This window comes from Xiphias gladius, chromosome 22 (assembly GCF_016859285.1).
Source record: "Xiphias gladius isolate SHS-SW01 ecotype Sanya breed wild chromosome 22, ASM1685928v1, whole genome shotgun sequence".
Classification (NCBI taxonomy): domain Eukaryota; kingdom Metazoa; phylum Chordata; class Actinopteri; order Istiophoriformes; family Xiphiidae; genus Xiphias; species Xiphias gladius.
The window spans coordinates 6,547,127-6,561,407 of NC_053421.1; the positions used below are offsets into that span (position 1 = coordinate 6,547,127).

Consider the following 14,281-nt stretch of genomic DNA (forward strand, 5'->3'; position numbering starts at 1 on the left):
CTTCAGTTAATTAAAGAGGTAAAAAAAAAAATGATATACCTATGTTAGTTACAAGAATTGACTATGCTTGCAAGTGTTATTACCAAGTTCTTCCTAAGCTACATCAGGCAAGCTTACAGATGTACAAAATAAGATTATACATTACATTTTTGATTACAAACAAAGAACGTGTTTAAGTATAGGACATTTTAAATCAAATCAAAATTGGTAAAAAATTGGTAACAGGGTTTCGTATTTAGCGCAAGTCATGTGTAAATCCCTAAATGGGATTTGAGTGCATCAGAGACCAGCACTGGAATAACACTGGGCAATTTAGTCAAAAATCATAGATATAGTTCTTTTACTTCTGAATCATTTCAGTGTGTGGCCGCTGACATGTGGGACAGCTGACCAGGTGATGTGAGATACTCTGAATCTATTACAGTTTTTAAAACCAGGTGTAAGAACTTTTTTATTAAGGGAAATGGAAAGAGGAGAGATCAGAGAATGTACTTAGCATTTCAGTACGATGTAAAATTTGGATGATGAGTAATTTCTAGGAATATTTGACATGTGTGTTTTCTGTTGTTTATTAAAGGAATGCAATCAAACCAAAACAAAGAAAATGAATAGAGTGTATACGATGTGTAATAACGCCCATATTGAGCATATTTGTAAAGAACTGTCCAAATGTGGAACTAGGGAAACAAGGAGACGTTGGGTAGTTTGTAGGAAGAAAAACATCATCACTGTAAAATCTAACAGAGACTCCAAGCACACTGAATTAACCCAAAAATCCCCTGCAAAGTGTGTTACTGTCCCAGTCAGCCACATAAGAAAATTAAACATACTGGGTGTATGACTGTGTCACTGATATCCCGGAAGGATATATAAAACAGTCATTCCCCATTGTACCACATCTATAGTACCTTACTTGCAAATCTCCAAGAAAACGAGGCAGTGCACTAAAAAGAGCAGCTTATTTAAAAACAGCCAATTAGGTCTTGTGACACCTGTTCATTCTACCACTTCACTAAATGCCAGGAGAAGTGCTATTTAACACTTTCTCTCCAACTAAGAGAGGATTAGGAGTAGGGGATAGAGCGCTGATAACTTCCTCTGGCACTTTGCGCTGGCACGGAACAATGAGGGGGGGGGGGCGGCGACGGGGCAAGCGCCTCGGTGTGGAAGGGTTGGCCCGCTACCACAGCTGGGCCTGTGAAAGCACAGATAGGAATGATTCTGCAGGGCACACTCATCAGAATAGGCAATCTAACAGCGCAAAAGCCAGACCTCCTGACCAAGGACTAATATTCAGATTGTCAAATAGTAGTTGGCAACAGCAGATTTCTCTGAGCAATGGGGAAGTGGCTAATCTGCTGCCAAATTTAACTAAAATCCATCTGTTTCCTTAGATTACCTGCCAGGATTCAATTGAGCTGCTCCATATCTATCCCTCCTGAGAGATTTCCAAGTGGCAAAGAGTCAGCTAATCACCCAGCAGCCCACACATTCACAAATGTATTTCCATGCAAAGGCTTATTGGAAACATATGTACAATGTTCATTTTAATACAGCTAGTATTAATACAAACTTATTATACAGTAGAACAGATATCAACTACATGAGCAGCATTTGAGTCAGATGTAAATGATACACTGTGTTTGTGTTCTTGTACATATGTGCTTTTTTGCTTGGGTAATGGTGTGTGGATGAACATGTCTTTCTTTGTTTGTGAATGCCGGTTGCTTCTCCTGTCAGCCTCCTTTATCCATCCTGACACAGATAGATTTTATTCTGGCTGTGCTCAGCATTTTCTTGGCAGCTGACATTGTCCCATGCTAACGTCACAACTCCTCCCATACACGGCCGAACAGCTCCACTGGGAATACTCCAGAAACTCAGCCTTAACCCCACCTCGGTTAGGTCACCGCCCTCTGCATTAGCCCAATCTCTAGCTCCAATAGCCACAGACAGTGACAGCTGAATGCAGCTCCACGTCCTCCTCTAACCCTATAGTATATGGGTCGAGCCATCAAACCACTCCTCAAGCACCAATTCTGTCCAGTCTCGCTATTGCCATATTATTTCCGGTCTCATAGTCAGCAAAAGCCTAGATTCAGCCTTTCCTCCTGCTTTCCCTGGTGAGGGACTATCCCATTACTGGAACATCTTGGGTTTAATCTCAGAAAATAAGACTTGCTAAGAGTACGGGCTAAAAAAAAACCTTAATTGTAGCAGTAGTGGCGATGATCTCATGATCACATTCAAGTTCTCTGCCACTCTTCAAACCTTGGCCTCAACTCAACTCCCATCAGTGCCATCCTCAAACACATAAAAACCATGATGATGATGATGTCTTTCCTGGCTGGGAGCAGTAGGTGGGCTATACTGAAACTGCAGTCAGCTGTCTGTGTCTCACTCGGGGCTATAATAATAGCCTGGCCATGGCTAACAATAGAGAGGTAATAGATAGCCTGCCTATTGTTGGCCCGGCTTGCTCCACTCCTTCCTGTCCCAATTCATCACTACAGCACGTCACTATTAGCTCACTTAACTTAACTGCATACAGTGTACACAGGCAGACAAGCAAAGGGGCAATCTGATATCACCTCGCTGCATACAGGTTACACCCATCACTTCGCAACAATATTGCTGTGGATGCCATATGATGTTACACACCCTGGAATGTATCCATTACCTCATGAAGTTATCATATACTGCAAAGGCTACATAAGACATACCACAAGGACCTTGTGGCATAAAGATTTGCACATTCAGCCAAATAAACAGATGTGACCACAGTACTGTACGACTGAAATTAACTTGAACTTGATGGCTCTCAACATCTGTCCAATGGCAGAAAGATAAGTTTGACTTTGGCTGCTGTAAAATCCCAAATCAAAGGATTCCCTTGCATTAGCCGCTTCTCTGCACAGATTTAAAGCCAACCAGCCAACCAACCATCCAAGCAGCCACCCACTCGAGGTTAAGTCGACCAGCCTCCACTCGCCGTCTACAGCAAACACAGCCAACTCCCCCTCCTCCTCATGGCCTGATGCCTGGTGATTTTAAATGCCTGCATTTCCTTCCATGAATATACCACTTCAAATGATTGTGTTTATGTTTCACAAAGGAGGATTTCTATGTATCTGCGCAGCAACTCTCCTCCACCAACCCCCTCTTAGCTCCCTCCTCGTTCCACTACTACACATCCGGGCCATCTCAGTATCACCATGGCGATGGCAGCAGTATCTCAGTGGGATGAGTGATATTAAGGGATTAGTGGGAGATCCTCCATCAGACTTTGGTCGAGGAGCACGATCCCCGGATCAAAACATCGACTGTCTCTGTCTCCCTCCTGATCACTGTCAGATGATGAGGATGAAAAACAGGCCTCTTCACTGTTATTTTCATGGTAGCTACTGTAGTACACGCTAGACTAGCCAAACCGAGCGACCGTGAACACACACGCACACATACAGACACTGAATCTCATTTAAAGCCCCCACAAAGCCACCTTCAGCCTGAGGCAGTGTGAGCAGTGGTGTATATGCTATACAGTATGTCATAGTGTAGGTTGCATGGTAGTGCCTGTGTGTAGTGTTCAAACAGTGGATTTATATAAGGGCCACAACTGTATTAGTGATGTCATGAAAACGGCTGCTCTTTATCCTCCCCTATTTATGTCAGTCGGCTGCTTCTGTATTCTACCTACAGCAGCATCTACTGTACACTGTACTGTAATGCTACTGAACATCTAACCTTTGATCCCTGCTAGACCTCTAAGAACAATAACCAGTTCAAAGTGATAGCGGGAGAATTACGATGGCACAAGAGAGCAATAAAAGTTCAAATAGCAATTACTGTATGTGCATAAACATAATTGCAATTCCTTCTACCAGGAAATGAAATGTAAAAAAAAAAAAAAAAAAAAAAGGTGAAGCATTAAAAGCAAGCAGTTTCAAATCAAACATGTATCATATGATTACAGTATGTTTTTCCGGAAAAAACAAACTAAAAAAAAAATAAATATATGAATTCAGCAGGGATTGCATAACCAAATGTAAAATTTCCCACCAGAATCACTGCACCAATCATTACATAATAAATTTCACTGTCTGGTTGTGAGGCCTCTATGGAGCTAATGTGTGTCTGTGTGTGTATCACTGAGCGTCTGTGTGTGTGTGGCAAGTGAATACAGGGCGGCTTTGTTTGTTTATAGAAAAAACGAGATGATTTGAGTTTTTGGGCACACAAAGGTGAATGAGAAGGACCAGCCAGGCAGCATGCACGTGTTTGAGTCACCAGCTTGCACCTGTTCCGACCAGCTGAGTCTTGAATGAGCAGAACATGGACAGACACACAAACACACACAGGGAAGGAGAGATTAGTGCGCCCTGTGTAAACTACTGCCAGTAAATAAACCAGCTCACACACTGAGCAAAGCATCTGGGGTGAAGACTATTAACAATCATTTTATTACTTGCTTTCATTTTATTCTTTTCATTTTAAACATTCATATGAGTTAGCAGCAATACCAGAATTTAAATGAGCAAAAACTAGCCAAAGACTACATTTTAGGCTTAGATCAAGTACACAGAATTTTCTATTCATTTTCGCTCCCACCGAAGGGTCAGAATCTAAGACAAAAATCTTAACAAGGGTCTGTGCAGTTTTGTGTCTCTTTTTAAGAATCTGAAACATAAAAAATAGCTTGTTTTGGGTCTTTGTGTATCAAAAGTAGGCCTTAATAAGGTGGCCCATACGTAATATATGAGCTTGCATTCAGGCATGAATCTAACTTTACTCAAGTTGTAGCAGCAACATTTACTTGAGCTTATTTGCTAATTTGTCAGTATGTTAGTATAGCTGTTGCGACAGTTTTAGCTGCTAGCAGCTAGCTAGCTGAGAGGGCCTGCTAGGTCTGGACTTTGCATAATGCTAAAATTTTGTGCTGTTATGCTGGTTAGACACTAGTTTTATGAGGCCGCGAGAGTTTGAGTTTGGACTTGATGAAAATATAAATGAATTGCAGATTTGCTCTTAAACAAATCTCTTAATGAGATTAATAATTTGGGAATGGCTTGGAATCCCCAGGAGGAGCTAGCATTAATTGAAGGAGCTGGGGACAAAGGCACCTGGGGCATGTCTGCGTCGTCTACTACCTCTGTGATTCAAACCCAGACAAGCTAAGGGAAGAGAATGCATGAATGGCCGGATTAATAGTTTAATTTTTGCAGAAACTTTGGGAAATGCACTTAGTTGATTTATTGCCAAGAGCTAGATACCACTCTCATGTCTGTAGACTAAATATGAAGTTAGCAAGAGCCAGAAGGCAATTAGCGTAAAGAAGCAAGGAGAAACAGCTAGCCTGGATCTGTCCAAAGTTAAAAGCACTACTTTTAATTTTTACATTTCTGCTTGTACACAGATTAAACAAAGAAGATGGTGAGCTTTAAAGCTGCTGCTAGGCAAATCCTTCAAACTTTGGCCAGAGCCAGGCTAGCTGTCCCCCCATGCTTCCCATCTTTATGTTATGCTAAACTAATCCCCTGTTGGCTTTAGATTCATATTTACTATACAGACTTGAGAATGGTTTCAATGTTCTCATGTAACTCTCGGCAAGAAAGCAAATAAGCGTATTTCCCAAAATGCCAAATTATTCCTCATAATTTGATCAGACTTATTGTTATATTACAACCCTGTTAGCGATTTTTGATTTAATATTCAACAACAAGCTGCTTAATTCCCGCGTTGCAGCGGGTCTTAAAGCCTGACTGTGTTGCCTCACAAAATACCATGGTTGCTCTTGGCTCCACTTAGGTTTTTTTTTTGCAAATTCTTGCTGTTGAAATGAAACAACAAGCTAAAAAATGAGCATGGTAAAAACAACCAGTTTACACCAGGTGTGTTAATCAAAATCAGAAAACTGGGATGAGACATAACGATACAAACTATAATGATAAATGGCAAACAGAGCTATGATTAACAATGATAATGTTTATCAAATTAAGACCTTTTTTTTAATCAAATCACTGATAAAAATGAAATAATTTCTTTACCAACACACATACAATTTTAGGAATGAATTTACTTTCATGAGCTCTGCTTATTAAAATGAAAGTGAATTTACTCTATCTTTATGTGGACATCTTCTGTCTTAATGTTGGATGGAGCCTGTCCTGTAAGTTTCTTTGCCTTGCTGCCTAGCTTTCCTGGACACCTAAATGACCGCAGGCTTTGCTGCCTGTTTAGATGCCTGGCTGCTTGCCGGCCACTGCAGAAAGCTGAATGTCTCCACTATTAATAGTCCAACGAACAGCATGAGGGTTCTCACTCTATGAGCGCAATCAGCTTGAGATGACCCAGTGCCACGTTCCACCTTTAGTAACTGGCCATTCAGCAGCCTCGTAACTGTCTCTCACTTTCTCTGCCTGGGTATCTCTGTGTCTCTCTCTGCGTTCACTAAGGGGAGAGAAAAGGCACCACACATTGCTAGCTGTAACTATCTACCCTGACACAGCACCTGTCCCACAGTATATACTTCAAATTTTGGAAAATCAACAGCAGGATATACTGTTTTTCCTGTTCAATTAGTGTTTGTAGTGTAGAGCCCAGTAGAGTGTTCGTTTCAACTGTATCGTCAGCCCAGGGTTTTGAGGGATACTTAACATCAGCGCAGCCAGATATTCTATAGCAGGCACATATGTTCCTCAGAAGCACTAGGCTTCCCTTTACATGGTCAGATGCTGTATATCTTCCTCTGCATTGACTCTATTCAGAGTGGCTGGGTGACGGGGGATTGGCAATAAAAGTGATAAAGTGGCCCCTTCTTGGTGCTTTTCACTCTCACGTTTCTACTCTCTTTGGTCTCGTTGGCTGGGCCTACCTTTTGCATTTTGTATTTATTTATTTATCTATTTATCTCCCTTTTACTCTTTTTCCTCTTTGTAAAGTAGTATTCAACTTTGTCTGCATTTCTATTGCATTGTGTTAGTCTCATTCAGGCTACTCTTGCACAGCATGCTAGGAGGCTTATGTAATAACAGGCCAGATGGGCTAGTAGCGGATCTGTAGTTGGGTTCTGTTCTGACTCACTAGTTGTTAATATTGCTAATGTCGCATTGAAGTACTCTTTGACATCAGTTCATCTGGGGGAAATTCTTCAAATACATTTTCACATGCTAGAAGGGCAAACACAATACTTTCTGATCTCGGGATTTCAACTGGCGACCTTATTATATTAGGTATCAGTTTATGATTTTACCACTGCACCATCAGATGTTTTAATACTGAAAAGGAATCTTCCTTGCTGCAATGTAATATTGTATTATAAATTTCTATAAATATACAACATCCCCTGTACCAGTTACCACAACTTCATTCTAAAACATTTTCCTACTGTCAGGTTTCACCAAGGGCATTTCAAATTGCGCAGCCAGGTGCAGGAAAATCCCTTCAAACTTTGCTTGAGGGATAAGAGCCCAGAAGAGAATAAAACCTATGCTGACGAATGCAGATGTTATTTAGAACAAAGCCCTGAAAGACAATAGAACCTGATGCTGTGCTGTGCCACACAGGAGAATAGCAGGCTATGGGAGATGGCAGGCTGATTGCTCTGTCAATGGGTACTGAGGCTGTCATATCAGCAACTAGTTCTGATAGCATCTCAGACGTCACTGTCTCTCCTCTCATTTTCTCTCTGATGTTGTCTTCTCCTTTCCTGTCCTCTCTTCTCCTCTCGCCCCCTCGTCCCTTCTCATTTCCTGTCCTCTCTCCTAGGCTAACCTGTCCTCCACTTTCCTCTTGCCCTGCCCTGCCTTCTCCCTTTCTATCCCTTCCTATCTTATCCTCAAGTGTCCTCTCCTTTCATTTCTCACCCAGCCTAAACCTTGTAATTGACTCAGAACATAAAACAACTTAAGATTCTATATTTTTCTTAAACATCACATCCTATGAAAAGTCTAAAACCATCAATTTATTGGTCCTACCAACAGGTATTGCCTGTGTAGCAAAAGTTTTTTCCTCTTTGCCATAGACCTACTGTATATTATTTTCCAAAAACTACTAAAAACACATCAAGCCACACTGTTGCACCAGGCTGCATGTTGACATGTGAGTTTGAGGTAAAAACACATACATGTTCCTGGTGCTTTAAATACTGCACAAATGTGTATAAATCCTAAACTGAAAATAGTCCCAAAAGTGAACTATTTACTTCTCTTTTCGTGGCATTTGCTAAAAACTACGGTGCCCAGATGTTTAAAGCCTCACTAATAAACATTTTTAAAGTAACAATATGTCAACTGAGAAAACAGTTGCACATGGGGATGAATCCACAGAGAATTACCATATGACCCTACAGTTTACCTCAGCTCTATAGAGCACTTTAGTGTCTTTAGTGACAGTGTCTTTCTCATTGTTTTGGTTTTATGGCCCACAACATAGTTGTTTTAGTTCGGTCCCACAACTCTCTTTAACCTTGTGTTCACCCTTAGAAACTAAGGAAAAATCTCTGAAAAGCTGATTGTACGCTTGCCCAGCACCGATGACATACAAAGTTTGCAATAAAGTATATTTCTCAGGATTTGCTGAAGATCAAAACCGAGCTCAAAGCACAGAAAATGTTAGACTTAGATATATTAGATATTAGACTTAAATTAACCAGTTGCCCCAGACAGGGTAGGGAAGTCAGAAAGTGATGAGAGGCAGACGCTTTGTTGCTTTTGGTCTTTTCATGTGATTTGTTGACAACATGAAAAATATGGAAGAACATTAGCCTTATCCACTGCAAGAAATAGTAGGACTGCGATTGTGACTGTGAGGAAAATCTGTAGCCTACATTCAGACACTTTGGTCAACTGGGAAGGTATATTGGATAAAACACACTGAAAGGCAGATGTATAGAGAAAGAAGAGCAAGCACAAGTACAGGGCTAGAGGCAGTTTGACAGATACACTAGGTTAATCGCTGAAATGTAAGAAAAGGTCGAGGAATAGGAGCGCACCGAAAGAGACCTCGACACTATTGCAACTTCACACAATAGCACTTCCACAATAGCGCAGCTTATGAAAAGCTTATGAGAAACTTGTAAATATATTATTTTATATATTATATATCATTTTAACGATGGCAGTTGTGTTCCAACTAGATTTCCTGTCCAGCTAAGCCAAACTACTTGACAGCGTGCCAACCCTCCATAACCAAAACACATTGTTACTTTAATTAGCATAGTGATGTATTCATCTGGCCTGTGTCCTGCTTTATAGAGTCAAGACAGCATCCACTCTTCCTTCTCTCTCTCTCTTTCTCTGTCTTTCTCCCTCTCGCTTTCCCTTGGGGAAAGTGATGGGGGATGGGAGACTCTAGAACGCTCACGACAGAATCTGCTCTTTGCATCGGAAGGCGAGTGAGCATGGGTGAGTGAGCTAAGGGAACAAGAGAAAGGCAGGGAGAGAGAGAGAGAGTGTGTATATATACTGTATATTGTCCAGTGGGAAGATTCTGAGCATTACCTCGCCCCATTTCACAACCATAGGTCTCTCTCTCTCTCTCTCCCCCTCCTCTGTTTTTTTAAGTCAAATTTGCTTTATTGGCATGAACATAACTTAGTACCGTATTTCTACACTAGGTTTTACAAGGTTTGTCATGTAAATATAATTATTTAGACTGTAGGAAGAAAACTGTGCTATATTACTACAATACACACACTATACAACACTATACAGTAAACAACATACTTTACATTTTTCTATGTTACAGAGATAAAATCACATTTTGAAGGAGCTCAGTACAGTTTCAAGTGTTGTCTCAATGGTTTTCTCATATTCTGTGGCTTCCATGACAATGCCAGCTTTTTCCAAATAATTGCTTCTCCTTTCTTTATACAGACTACAGTGTACCAGGAAGTGTTGCTCTGCCTCTAGCTCTTGACACTGTGTGTTTTTCTCTGGGTTGCCAGGTTGGTCTGTCTCTGTGAGTTTCACTGGTTGGGTTGTTGTCATTGATTCTGTGTTTTTCTCAGTTTCACTTATGGTGCCAAGATATTCTGCCACTTACTACTGCCTGTTTAGTGCTACCTAGCAATGAAGTTTACTTTAAAGAAAGGGTATTATGATAGGAGTACCAGATGCTTAGGCCCTCTGCAACGTATGTGTGCATCACACTACCGCTGCAACTCTCATAGAAGGGCAGAGATTCTATAGCCTCAAGGGACGCAGGGCCTCTCTGTAGCTCTGACCCCAGCTGGTACACTGAGCTCTCTAGCACTATCAGATAAATGACCAGGAAGGGGGGACGAGGTGTGTGAGTGTGCATGTGTGCTGTGTGCTGTGTGCTCTGGGGTGGGGGGTGGGAGGGAGTAACAGAAAAAGGAAATGGAATGTGATCAATCAAAGCCCATTCTAGGTCAATGCTCTTTGTGTTAAACACACACAAATACACCAACCCCCATACTTCTCGCAATAGCCGTGTTACGGGCTAACCAGGAACATGATACATTTTTTTTCAACTCATTATATAAAGAAGTGATGGATAATGGATCAATCAAATACAGTTCAGAAGAAACCAGTTGATTTAAAATTATGATCTCTGATACAAGATTCCAAAACAAAACCCCTATTTGCCATGTAAACTATTCAGTTTCACTAAAGCTACATTCATTATGAAATGTCCAGATCAAACAATGAATATTTTATCTAGTAAGTCTCTCTCTCTCGTCACTGTTACCTCCTAGTGCACAGTGCAGCGTTATAGTGTAAACAGTAAAGATGTAGTACTGTATGTAGTTAGAGTGTAACAGTACACGTAGCAACAGCATGATATTGAAAACAGGGCCAGGCAGTATGCCTGAAATTAGAGAGGAACTCCACCAATTTTACATATCAGGCTCAGTTTAGTTGTTCCTCACCCTGTGAAAACAGTTGTATAGTGTCTCCTGTGGCTCTGGCAGGAGTTTTCAAAAGTTTGAAAAAAATAACCCTGATGATGTCATCAGGGTTACCTCTGCTTGGTCTTAGAGACTACAAATGCTTAACAGGAGGTTGATGTCAATGACAAACTGGAGATATGGTGTTGAAAAGTCATGAACTTTTACCAGATATGGTGGGCTCTAACAGAGAGGTGCTATCAAGTTGCATTGTGGGAACTGTGGGATACAGTGTTTTTAGAGCTTGACCCATATTATGGACTAAAAGTCAGTAAACCTTAGCCTCTGATGCTTTGATTATGACCTTTCTTTTTTAATCTGTCTCTCGCAAGTCCCCAAAGTTAATGGGAGTGCAATACTAAATTGCTGGAGTGTCCCTTTAATTTTACAGTTATTATTCTTGGTAATACCCTGGTCATTTCTTTGATTATCACAAAATGCAGCTAACTTCTTCAACAATTCTCAAATTACTACATCATCACCACACTGCCATGATACAATTACATCAAATATAATGTACATTCAGCAAACACCTCAGAGCCCTGGAATAGTTGCATCTCAGTGGGAGTCCCTCTTACACGGCAGCCAGTATAATTAGCACTTTCAAAGGAGGTCCCTGAGCGAATGACACATTCCCACGATCCAAGAGTTGAACACTGTCAGGGGCAAGGGGAGGAACTGGGATATTTACCAGGATGTTGTTAATGTAGTCTTAAAATGGAAAGAAAACAAAATATGTCTGTCTATTATTAGTATCATAATTATCACCTAAATGTCACAAGGTCACAGTTTAACCAACTTTGTGTCTTTGTGTGGTGAGTGTACATCTATATGTGTCAGTGTGTGTGTGTGTGTGTGTGTGTGTGTGTGTGTGTGTGTGTGTGTGTGTGTGTGTGTGTGTGTGTGTGTGTGTGTGTGTGTGTGTGTGTGTGTGTGTGTGTGTGTGTGTGTTTGTGTGTGTGTGTGTGTGTGTGTGTGTGTGTGTGTGTGTGTGTGTGTGTGTTCGTGCTCAGGTATCAGCTCATACCTTTCATACCTTTTTAATACAGGTACTGCTATTTGGAGTGATGAAATAGAAAGAACTACAAAGCAATAGAGGGTAGCAACGTGAATGAGAAAGTCAGACTTAGCGGGGGGGGCCATCACTTCCCCCTCCTGACCCTCCTGGCCACCAAGCAGAACCAGCAAGTGATCCTGGAGGACTGGAGGAATTGGGAGAAAGGAGAAGTGGCGCCCCAGGCGTCCTGTGGGTCACCCCATCGCAGGCAGCTGATGCTTGCCTGTGGCATACACAGTGTCTGGGTGGGAGGGGTGGGGTCCCATAACCATCATTGCTGTACTGCTCAGGGACTCACTGATGCATGGAACGCCGGTTTTTGTGTGTAGAAATGTTAAGATTCTGAAATAACTATACTTTTATGGCTGTGGCTTTGAGGAGCTTTCTATTAGAGAAATCTAAGAATGAGCGCCGCCTAATGGACTTTAAGAAATCGGACTTCTCATTGGTGCAGCACATTTTCTACATGCAGAGACACACAAACGCAGACCTACTAAGACTGAGCAGCATAAGAGAGAGTAGCTAATTACATGCGAGTCAGCAGCGCCGGATTTCCATCCACGCTCTCTGTAGCACCTCCAGTGAGATGACAGAGAGTTGGCAAGCCCTGCAGCTGGAGGCTTCTCTCTCTCTCTCTCTCCCTCTCTCCTCTCCATCCCTCCATCCTCCCAGGATTCCCTCTGTTAGATTACACACTTCGATGTTCAAACTGCCACTTTCCCGAACAGCCATCCAAGCCACTGTGGGATTGGACCGTGACAGCGCAGATGCACGGGCTATAGGGTTGGATGTTGCAGTGTGGGTGTTTGTTTCCGACACTGCTGGAAATGCTACGAACCATCCAATGACAAGTTAATCCGCTGCAGTTGTACCTTTGCCAGAGCTGAGCGAATTAATGCTGCTCCAGGATATGTTATGCTTGTGTGATTCATAGGTAAAGAAAGTGGGGATTTACTGTTTTGATGACTCATGATATGAGTCACCTTTTACATATAGACAGAGCATATTAAAACCAAACCAATATGGTTTTGCTGTATGGAAAATTAAAAAAAGAAAAACTTTACAATCGGACCACAAAGGGGTCAGGAGGTCTAATCAGAATGTCCAAACAAACAGCAAAATGGTCAGCCAGCCCTTGGTATTAGCTCCAGGTCTTTCTTTAGATGTTACTACAGCCCTGCTGGTGAGATAAAACCCCAGGTAACCAGGGTGAGCAGGAGAGAAGCCATACTGGAAACATAATTCTCATGCAAATGAGGACGCAAACGATCCACACAAAGGCCTCTTTGACCTCGCGACGTCTTGTATGCTTTCATCTTACGTGGCCTGCAATCAGAGTTGCCTAGCATTATGGGGAGACAGTCAGCCAGTCAGTCATGTCCCTCGCAAAGAACAGCCTCCTCTGCCCATGCTCAGCCATGACAAGGCTTTGACATCACCGTGAGACTAAGAGTGACTAAAACTGACAATCCCCTTCACCTCAGAGAAAGAGAAATGGGAAAAACGCTCAGCTATTAGGAAGAAGGGGATGGGAGGGCAGTGAAAGGGGAGGGAAGGCGGAAAAGGCCGGGATGAATCATACAGCACGCACCGCAGCAGCTGAGGTAGCCATGTCTTGGAGTACATGAGTCATGTTTATCATGCAGCAGCATTAGATGGGGATTGCGCAACTCTCCCCCCATTAGGAATGCTGCCTTAGCGCAAACATTTACCTGATGATGGAAAACAACGGCCCTAGTGCCTCTAAAATGCTCCCAGTGATAGTGGCACACACACCTTACACTAAAGTCACTGGCACATGCTGGGAGGCTGCAGCAACAGTAAGCCAGCCAGAGATCTCTTGCAGAGATGTGGTTGTATGTGCTCCTCACCCACGATGTAGTCTAATGTTTATGCTGCATTCAGGTAAAATAGTCAAAGTGTAACATATATTGGCTTGCGAGCATGCAAATGTGTGCATCCTTTTCATTGAAGAAGGAAAAGTAAGAGAAAATCAACAGGATGGAAACATTTAAGGCCACCACCCCGAAATCCCTCACTCTTCATTAGCCTGCCTTCCAAAAGAAGGTCATGCCATTTTTTTATTATTATTATTATTATTTATTTATTTTTTTTTTTTGCAGTTAACACTACATGAACTGAGTGTGTTCTTATAGCCAGGGCAAGCCGAGAGGTTGCAGAATCCCCCCACGAAGCAGAGTTGTGGCTCCCACGGTAAAGGTTAAAGCGACGACGGCGGAAACGCTCCGGTCCACCTTAAAAAGTAAAACCCCACAGTGGACAGCGCCGTGGTGCTGAAACAGCTCCGAGCGACA

General features: G+C 42.1%; 1 protein-coding gene across 1 annotated transcript in view; it reads right to left on the reverse strand.

Annotated features, from left to right (window-relative positions):
• The window catches only part of rims2a (regulating synaptic membrane exocytosis 2a), a 145,086-nt gene that overhangs the window by 130,046 nt on the left and 759 nt on the right, over positions 1–14,281 (reverse strand). The gene's annotated exons all lie outside the window — the stretch shown is intronic.